This window comes from Sinocyclocheilus anshuiensis, unplaced genomic scaffold (assembly GCF_001515605.1).
Source record: "Sinocyclocheilus anshuiensis isolate Anshui unplaced genomic scaffold, SAMN03320099.WGS_v1.1 scaffold1082, whole genome shotgun sequence".
Classification (NCBI taxonomy): domain Eukaryota; kingdom Metazoa; phylum Chordata; class Actinopteri; order Cypriniformes; family Cyprinidae; genus Sinocyclocheilus; species Sinocyclocheilus anshuiensis.
This window is the reverse complement of record NW_015542379.1, coordinates 405,453-416,406: the sequence shown is the minus strand read 5'-3', so window position 1 is coordinate 416,406 and position 10,954 is coordinate 405,453. Positions and strand designations below refer to the sequence as shown.

The following is a 10,954-nucleotide window of genomic DNA, read 5'->3' as shown; positions in this document are numbered from 1 at the left end:
GAGGTCCCCATGAGGAAACAAGCTTATAAATCATACAGAATTAGTTTTTTTGAGAAAGTAAAAATGCACAAAGTTTCCTGTAAGGGGTAGGTTTAGGGGTAGGGTTGGTGTAGGGCAATAGCACATACAGTTTGTACAGTATAAAAACCATTACGCCTATGGAGAGTCCCCATAAAACATGGAAACACAACATGAGTGTGTGTGTGTGTGTGTATGTGCGTGTGTGTGAGAGTGTGTGTGTGTGCGCATGTGTGTGTGTGTGAGTGCGTGCGTGCGTGCGAGCGTGCGTGCGTGCACGTTTGCGTGTGTGTGTGTGTGTGCTTACGTGTCTGTGTGTGTGTGTTGAAGAACTTTCTAAAGTGTGACAATGAAAGGAAAAAAGTCTCTGACTTTATAATATTCCATTATAAAACAGATCATTCCAGTCTCAGATGCTCAAGACTGCGTTGTGCCACAGTATAAGATTTAAATACTTATTTACAATACTGTAGTGTAACTCCATTAAAAAACAGCTATAAACCTAACATACTACACTGTAAAAATTACTGTATTACAACAAAAATACTGCAGTTTTATGTTTTACAAGAAAATACTATATCATCTTTTCTACTTAAAAATGTTGTTTCTTTGTAATTATTTGTTGACAGGTACTTTTAAGTATTTGAACACTATATAATAACTTGTCAGTTACTGTCTAGTCAGTAAAATTTGTAATGTTTTTGAAAGAAGTCAAGTGAACCACTGATTTGTCAGACCTGCTTTCTTGCAGCCTGTGTTCTTTCGACTTTATTTTGTAGTAAGTAATGAATATGCTTCAGGGAAATAAAAGTAAATATATAAATTTCAATCACCATTATTTATATAGTGCTTTTTACAATGCAGATTGTGTCAAAGCAGCTTTACATTATTAAACAGAGAAATATTGTGTTGAAATAGTGTTCTGTTCTCCTCTGGCCGGACAAAACCAGCAGTTTAATTCTAGGCTGCAGCAGAGTCAGATTGTGCAGAGGACTCATCTGGTTCCCGAAGTCTCTTCTGTTCACTAAGGCTGCATTTATTTGATCAGAAATACAGTAAAAACAGTAATATTGTGAAATATTATTACAGTTTAAAACAACTCTTTTCTATTGTAATAGATTGTAAAACATTATTTAATCCTGTGATGCAAAGCTGAGTATCAGCATCATTACTTCTGCTGAAAATCTTTTGTAACATTGTAAATGTCTTTACTTTTGATCAATTGAATGCATCCTTGCTGAATATTGCCTTATTATATTAGTAGTATGAATATAATAAAAGGACTGACCCAAATTACTTTAAGGGAAAAATAAAATAAAATAAAATAGACCATCAGTCTCTCTCTAGATATTAGCATCAGCTTCATCAGGGGTCAAACAAAAAGAAAATAATACTTTTATAAAGCAAAGATTCATGAAATTGTTCAAAAAGTGATGTTTATAATGTGACAAAAGATTTCCGTTTCAAATAAATTCTGTTCTTTTAAACTTTATATTTATCTGTAAATAAAATAAAATAAATGTATTAATAAATAAAATGTATTTATTATCTGTAAATAAATAAAATGAAAGAAAATTAAAGAATTTTGAATTGGAAAAAAAACATACATAATGTCTATATTAGGGATGCACCGATATGAACATTTTGGCCGATACCGATAACCGATCATTTTTTTTTATTTGAAAGCCGATAACCGATATGTTGGCCGATAAATCTATATCCAAATTTTTATATACTTTTTGAGAGCCTGATTATAAAAAAGGTCTCATCATTAAAAGCCACATCCCAAACACTTCAACATAAGCAGCCTAGTTTGAACAGTGTACGTTGTTAAAATAATGTTACTCTCCTATTACCAAATTTCATCATAAAAAGTCTTACAAATAAATAAAATAATGCATAAATAATGCAAACAAGTCATCTCATGTCAAGTGTCTCTGAAGGAAATAATGCATTATTTATCGGCTTTAAGATATCGGCCAAATTTTCTTATCGGGCCGATACCAATAACAGAAAAAATGAGCATTTATCAGCCGAAACCGATATGGTGGCCGATATATCGTGCATCCCTAGTCTATATAACTTATAATGACATAAATAAAATAGCCCCGAATCAGATTCAGTATGATCACTGAAATACCTTGAAACTTTAGATAAGTTAAAATGTGCTATTTCTATCTGATCTGACCAGTAACAATAGTGAATCAAAGGTTGATTCAGTCGTTTTTGTCTTGAATGAAGTATCTTATTTAGACGTTTCCACATGGAAATACACTTTAGGTTCCCTTTACAGTGTACGCTAGCTGATAATGTACATGAACGGCTTCATCAGTAAATGCTATATATATATATATATCAGCAGCTGATTTATGAAAACAATTAAAAGATTAAAACACGCGCTCAGGCAGAAACAGCTGAAATATCTGGTTCAATAGCTGCAAACTAAAGCACTGAAGAGCAGTGAAAAGAGCTCCAGATCCTCATTCAGACGCTGTAAATGTGAATCTGGCCCGTGTCTGTGCTGAATGCCAGGATTAGGAATTATGTAAGAGAGCGGGAAGAGTCTAAATACCAGCCATGATTGATCTGGAAGACGCTTTCAGCCGAGCTGTAGGTGTGCGTTTGAGCAGAGAGACGGTGGAATAAAGGCTAATCTGAATTTGCATCCGCCACGTTGTGTTAAAGGGGTCATGACAAGGATTTGTTTTTATCATTTTAATATGTTCTTTGAGGTTTACTTATAAGGTTAATACAGTTTTTTGCACAAAAAAAATAGTAATACTAATAATTATGTGGAAAAATGATTATTTTCAACCCTCATTCTGACCCTCTGTCTAAAACAAGCTGTGTTTAAAAGGGGCGTGTCCTTTAAGGCTAGTCAGTAATCAGCCGCTGTTATGATTGGCTAACGTCACTGCATAGTAAACAGAACCAACGCCCCCTTGCTATTGCATGTTGTGAGTGTAATACAAACATAATTCAAATTAAACGGCTATTTCCAGACAACAAAACCCCCTGACACAATCTGGGACGCCAGTAAAAATAAACTGTCCACTTGTTCCTTACGCTGGGATCCTTCTGATATCTGTACAAAGACGTGAACGAGCTGCTTAAACCAAACGCAAACGTTCTTTCACTCCATTTGTCCTGATGACAGACAGAAAGTGAACGCACATCTGTTCACTGTATCCAGTGCAGACAAGATAGCGCAGTGATTGTCATTTCTATTTGCTTTTGACGCGACACAACACTTTTTTTTTTAAGTGACTGAACTCCAGTGGGCGGGGCCTATGCTCATGTATTCATCTGGAGGCGTGTTTATGCAAATGAATGGTGCTAGGTGATGTCACCTTGTCCCATTGGATCCAAAACGAGCCGTTTTTGGAGCTTGATTAAATAAATGTTTTGTTTATAATGAGGAGGACGTCTTATGTTTAACTTATGAGCAAATAATACTTTTTGAGCAAATTAAACTTATGAGCAAATAATACTTTTATCAAACAAAGATGCATGAAATAGTTCAAAAGTTATGTTTATAATGTTACAAAATATTCTCTTTCAAATAAATGCTGGTCTCTGCTGTTCAGTCCTGGAGGATGTCACATTTAAATACACTTTTGATCTAGTCTACACAGCTAAAAATACTCTACAAATATAATATTGCACTTTCACATTGAGTCAGTGAGCCAACATCACAGCTGATCAGTGCGGCCATGATGTCATTTCCTGTGAGTCACATGACATTTACAGCACAGTTGATTGGCTACAAAATCCCAATGACCAATTAAAAAAATTAAGCTGAGATTATTACGGAAGGCCATTTTTGCCACAAAATCAAAAACAAAGTTAATTGTACCTTTTTATCTTACAATTTTGACTTTTTTTTCAGAATTATGAGTTAAAAGCTCAAAACTGTTAGAAATAAACTCAGAATTGTGCATTGTGACAAAGTTGCAATTGCCTTTTTTACTTTGTATTCAGTGGCAGAAACAAGCTCAGAATTTAGAGGAAAAAAAGTCAGAATCGTGAGATATAAACCCAGAGCTGTAAGGCAAACTCAAAATTCTGCTATACACTTGCAAAAGCAAGAAAAAAGTCTAAATTATTATGGCGGAAGCAAGAAAACAAAATTGTGAGATTTAAACTGAGAAGAAAGAAAAAATAATCAAAATCCGAACTGTAAGTAGACGTAATTATCTTTATTAAATGGTGAAAATGGGCTCCCACAGATGATGTATTTCAGCAACAACAACAAAAATGGTAAATGTTTTTGTAAGTGTTGAGTATTTGTTCTCTCTCTCCATCTCTCTCTGTCTGTCCATCATCATCTCCATCTTTCATAACACAGGCGGTAAAGCATGAAGGTTCAATGCATGGTGTTCAATAACGGAGAGTCCTGCTGCTCTTCTGCTAATACAACAAACCCTTCAGACCGATATCAGCCCTGCTGAAGCTCAAAGGCCAATAAGCACATGCACAAACAGACAAAGCCTGGAATAACAGCGCTCAATATCAGCGAGAAACACAGAGCTCAATATCTACCTGCAGAGAGACACGCAGCTTCATTTGAACGAGCTCGATAAGAGACGCTATCAGACCTCCATCAGTCCAGCGGCAACATTACACGCACACACACACACACTCACAACAGAAGTGTGTGCGGCTCATTAGTGGCTGCATTCAATCACAGCCGTGAGGCTCTATCGCCCTCCAGTGATATAAACACAACATAGCAGCAGAAAACCTAACACCATCAACAAACCAGACTCTCTGTAGACACTGAGAGATGTGATTACACAAAACTCACTGAAACCATGATGCAGGACTGTCATGAGAGGTGCTGAGGGGTTTAAACTGAGCTATATGGTTGCTAGGGTATTCTGAGAGGTTGCTGGGTGTTCAACATGGTTGCTACGGTGATCAAGACATTCGATAGGGTGTTCTGTGTGGTTGCTTGGATATTTTAGATGCTTTCTAGGATGTTCTGGATGGTTGTTAGGTGGTTGCTATGGTATTTTAGGGTCTTTCTATGTCTTCTGTGTGATATTTAGGTGGTTGCTAAAGTGTTTTGGGTGGTTGCTAGGTGGTTGTTAGGTTGTTTTTTATGAGTTACTATATGGTTGCTAGGGTATTCAGGGTGGTTGCTTTGAGATTGCTGGGTGTTCAGTGTAGTTGCTAGGGTGACCAAGGCATTTGATAAGGTGTTCTGGGTGCCTTCTATATTTTACATGCATTTTAGGATGTTCTGGATGGTTGTCAGGTGGCTTCTAGGGTGTTCTGGGTGGCTGCTATGGTATTTTATGTGCTTTCTGGGGTCTTCCGGATGTTTTTTGCTTGCTAGGGTGTTTTGGGTGCCTTTAGGGTATTCTGGGTTTCTGTGTGTTCTGTGTGGTCGTTAGGTGGTTGCTAGGGTGTTTAATTTTCTTGAGGATGTTCTGGTGGTTGCTATGGTATTCTGGGTGGTTGTTAGGTGGTTGCTAGGGTGTTTAATTTTCTTGAGGATGTTCTGGTGGTTGCTATGGTATTCTGGGTGGTTGTTAGGTGGTTGCTAGGGTGTTTAATTTTCTTGAGGATGTTCTGGTGGTTGCTATGGTATTCTGGGTGGTTGTTAGGTGGTTGCTAGGGTGTTTAATTTTCTTGAGGATGTTCTGGTGGTTGCTATGGTATTCTGGGTGGTTGTTAGGTGGTTGCTAGGGTGTTTAATTTTCTTGAGGATGTTCTGGTGGTTGCTATGGTATTCTGGGTGGTTGTTAGGTGGTTGCTAGGGTGTTTAATTTTCTTGAGGATGTTCTGGTGGTTGCTATGGTATTCTGGGTGGTTGTTAGGTGGTTGCTAGGGTGTTTAATTTTCTTGAGGGTGTTCTAGGTGGTTGCTCTGCAGTTGCTGGGGTATTCTGGGTGGTTGCTAGGTGGTTACTCAGGTGTTCAATTGTCTTTAGGGTTTTCTGGTGGTTGCTAAGGTGATCAATTGACTTGAGGGTGTTCTGGTGGTTGCTATGGTATTCTGTGTGGTCGTTAGGTGGTTGCTAGGGTGTTTAATGCTCACACTCTAAAACACAGAATAAAACTCGGAGCCTTTAGATTTTCAATTCTCACTGTCAGCGGCCTACAGAAGAAGTCATTTGCAAGGCCATGTATCTGACAGAGTGCTAGAGCATCACCTCAGCAACATTAGCATCACAATGCATCATGGGTAACACCGGACCACACATCGATCAATTCATCTCCATCTCTGTATGTGAGAGATTGATTTCCATGTGAATGAGATTTATGGCTCTGATATTGTCCAAACATAATAACATCTCAGTGTGTCACATGATCTCCAAACGCGCCATTCTCCTCTCTTTCGCGGAGATGAAGTTCTGCTCAAAGGGCTTTATTGGTCTGATAGGATGATATTGTCAAATCATAAAGACATTCACTGTGTAAATATAATTTCATAAATATCCAGCTCTCTCTCAGCGGACGCAGATGAGGCTCTGACATAGGGCTGAAATGATTAGTCGACATTATCGACAACATTGACAATAAAATTGTCGACAAATATTTTTGTAGTCGAGTAGTCGTTTGATCTCATGTGACCTAATGTAAGAGCCTGCAATAATGCGGTTTGACCAGTGTGGCACTGTAGCACAAGACTGTAATTCAGCCCTCCTGGATGCAATTCAAGAGAAGAACACACAGCGCTTCAGAGCAAACGCAGCCGAACCGGAAGCTGCTGTGCGCTTTCCTCTCAATAACAAAATAAACACAACAAAAACGGACTGCGGTGAGAAAGCAGCAGTTAAGAAAGCATCTGGTTACAGCGATGTGGATGTTTGCATGAGCTCTGCATTTCAGTACTCCAGTAAAGTCCAGTCACGTTTATTTACATAGTGCTTTATGCAATAGATTGACTTAAATCAAGCAGCTTTATTGTTTTAAACATGAAATACCAGAGTCAGTGTCGTTTTCAGTTAGAATAACAACTTGATTTTCTGTTATAAATCGGCTCTCCAGTGTGGAGCTAGCTAATGATAAATCTTTTTATCAGTGGAAATAAAATATTTCACTAAAGTGATAAAGTGATGAAGCTTGATCTAGCTCATGACTGTTTTGATTATCATAACCCTATAAGGTATTTTAAGAGAGATTATGTTGTGAATAAAATCGTTTATCTAAAAATAAAGCGTCTTATCGCTTACCTTTATTTTGTTTCTTATCCATATGACTTACAAAAGGAGATGTTCGGCAGAATGATGACTGCCGAACTGAATGAGAGTTTCTCTGTCTGTCATCTCATTTTGTATGCCAAATATATGTAATTGTATAAATTAATTGTACAATAATTGTAATTACATAATATGATTTTCAAAAGCTGAAGTGATTACCTTTATTTATTTGTTAGAATATGTACTGTATAACAGTATTTTAACTAATTGCGAAAGCTGAATAAACAAAGTCTACTGATTAATCAGTGAATTAATCGACAATTAGCGTTAGATACGCTAAACAGCACATATTGCATAAAATTACACAGACTGAAAACATAATACGAGCTCATGGAGTAAAACGTATTATCGGCTGAGCAGTGAAGTGTGAGGTTATGAAGCGTCTCTGTTCTCTTTTAGAGATGCACAGCATGAATGATCATCTCGGTTTCATGTGTGGAGCTAATCTGGGTGAAAGGCCAATGATCTTGCCTTTAGCCTGAAATTATCAAAGAGAAGCCGCACACGATTGAGCGTGACTCTGTATTCATTCAGTCTCATGTGCGGTACAGTGCGTCCTTGTGCAGACAATAGCCTCAGGGAAAACAACATCCTCACGGCCTGCAGGAGCACAGCCTGGAGCTCCACAACATCATCATCATGAACAACAACAGCAACAACACACAACATTGATACACAACAACAACACCATCATCATCAACAACAACAGCAACAGCAACACACATCATCATCAACAACAACAGCAACAAGAGCAACAACATCATAATCATCAACAACAACAGCAACAACACATAACATTGATACACAAAAACAACACCATCAACAACAGCAACAACAACAACACCATCATCAACAGCAACAGCAACATACATCATCATCAACAACAGCAACAAGAGCAACAACAACATCATCATCAACAACAACAGCAACAAGAGCAACAACAACATCATCATCAACAACAACAGCAACAAGAGCAACAACAACATCATCATCAACAACAACAGCAACAAGAGCAACAACAACATCATCATCAACAACAACAGCAACAAGAGCAACAACAACACCATCATCAACAACAACAACAAAACCATCATCAACAACAGCAGCAACAACAACAACATACAACATTGATACACAACAACAACAACAACACCATCATCATCATCATCAACAACAACAGCAACAAGAGCAACAACAACAACACCATCATCAACAACAGCAGCAACAACAACAACATACAACATTGATACACAACAACACCATCATCATCATCAACAACAACAACAGCAACAAGAGCAACAACATCATCATCATCATCATCAACAACAACAGCAACAACACACAACATTGATACACAACAACAACACCATCAACAACAGCAACAACAACAACAACAACAACAACATCATCAACAACAACAGCAACATACATCATCATCAACAACAACAAAAGCAACAAGAGCAACAACAACATCATCATCAACAACAACAGCAACAACACACAACATTGATACACAACAACAACACCATCATCAACAGCAACAGCAACATACATCATCATCAACAACAACAGCCACAACACACAACATTGATACACAACAACAACACCATCATCAACAGCAACAGCAACATACATCATCATCAACAACAACAGCCACAACACACAACATTGATACACAACAACAACACCATCATCAACAGCAACAGCAACATACATCATCATCAACAACAACAGCAACACACATCATCATCAACAACAACAACAACAGTAACAAGAGCAACAACAACACCATCATCAACAACAACAACAACACCATCATCAACAACAGCAGCAACAACAACAACATACAACATTGATACACAACAACAACAACAACACCATCATCATCATCAACAACAGCAACAACAACAACATTGATACACATTATGGACTCTATGGTCTTTGAGTTAAAAGCGTCTTAATGCTGGATTAGTTTCAGCTTTTGTCTTCTCCAGATGTTAACTGATGGACTGGAGTGCTATGGATTACTTGTGGATTATTGTGATGTTTTTATCAGCTGTTTGGACTCTCATTCTGACGGCACCCATTCACTGCAGAGCATCCATTGCTGAGACACTGATGCAATGCTACATTTCTACAAACCTGATGAAGAAACACACTCATCCTCATCTCAGATGACTTGGGGATGAGCACATTCTCTGCAGATTTTTCATTTTTTGGTGAACTATTCCTTCAAGAATCCTATCAAACCAATCTGTTATGCAATACTTGTAAGGAGTTCTACATGGCCCACATTCCTAGTAAAAGTTTAGAACTTCAGTTTAACACATTTTATGTCAAAATTCACAGATTATCTCCAAAAAAATCGGCGAAATGCAGCAAAACTCTGTCTAGGTCTGCTTTGGGAGACCACATTAGCAACTGTCCGATTGCAGGGCCTAAGCTGTAACTAGTGTACCATATATGTGTCAAAAATACAGAAAAATTGAGAAACTGGGAATGAAATCATGGAGGCATATGAGCTCATAATTCATGTCTCGTATATTGAGTTACGCTCTTCTGTTGAAAGGTAAAAGTTGAGAATTGTATTTTAGACACTCCTCACGTATTTTGAGGATCCTCTCAGCAATAACGCTCACAGTTACAGCACACTTCTATAACCGGGATTAAACTGTGAGCTGTGAAACAGAGTCATAACTGTGGTTTTAGTTCAACACGCCACACCCGAGCGCTGGTTTTCATCCGCAGACGCACGCAACACAAGCCCAAACAGCAAAACTGGGCCACAGCATCTGAGTCAGAGGGGAAAACCTTTCTTCTGTCTTCCTCGCTCTTTTCTCTTCAAGAAATAACCTTAAAAATCACAGACTTGATTTTTTCACTTTCCTCAGCACATTTCTGACCTTCACCGTTTTATGCCGCTGTAAACAGTCTTTGCATTAGTATAAAGTCTAGAGAGACAGTTTTACCTGCAGAGAGGCAGGTATTAATCAATTAAAGAGCTCATTTTGGATTCTATCTTATAATATTCACGCAAGAATCCCTTTATGCATTATGCAAATTTAACTAAGGATATGCCATTTAAGCCTCTGATGGACTTTTAATGGGAAAGGATCAAATATTTTTTCACGCTGAGTGTCTATAAAACCAAATTTCACAGACACACATTCTAGCATTTTGTCAGTGCAAACGTTGATATTTCAGAACATGTCAATGTCATGTATGATTTTAGATGCATGTAATCTAATGAAACTGCACCACTGTCGTAGTTTCTAATTGAATAAAATCACTCCGAGATCAACGAGGATCACTTTTCAATATTATTTATCTGCTTTTTGTTGTTCTGTTATTAAGTGTAGACCGTATACACTATACATGTTTTTAAACTGGACACTTAACCCACACTTAAAAAAATAAATTATGAAAATATAATTATAATATATATCACAAAATTATATTATATATATTTTTTAAATAAATAATAATATCATTATTGATAATAATAATAATAATGATGATGATGATGATGATGACAGTGATTATTATTATTATTATTAAAGCTTGGCATCTGTACGTTTTATGCAAGTCTTTTATACTCACCTAGACTGCATTTAATTGATCAAATATAAAATAAAAACACCAATATTGTGAAATATTATTACAATTTAAAATAACTTGTTTCTATGTGAATATATAGTAAACTGTAATTTATTTCTGTGATAATAC

General features: G+C 37.1%; 1 protein-coding gene across 1 annotated transcript in view; it reads right to left on the bottom strand.

Annotated features, from left to right (window-relative positions):
* Nucleotides 1-10,954, bottom strand: part of cd276 (CD276 molecule) — a 92,260-nt gene that overhangs the window by 80,985 nt on the left and 321 nt on the right. The window lies entirely within an intron of this gene.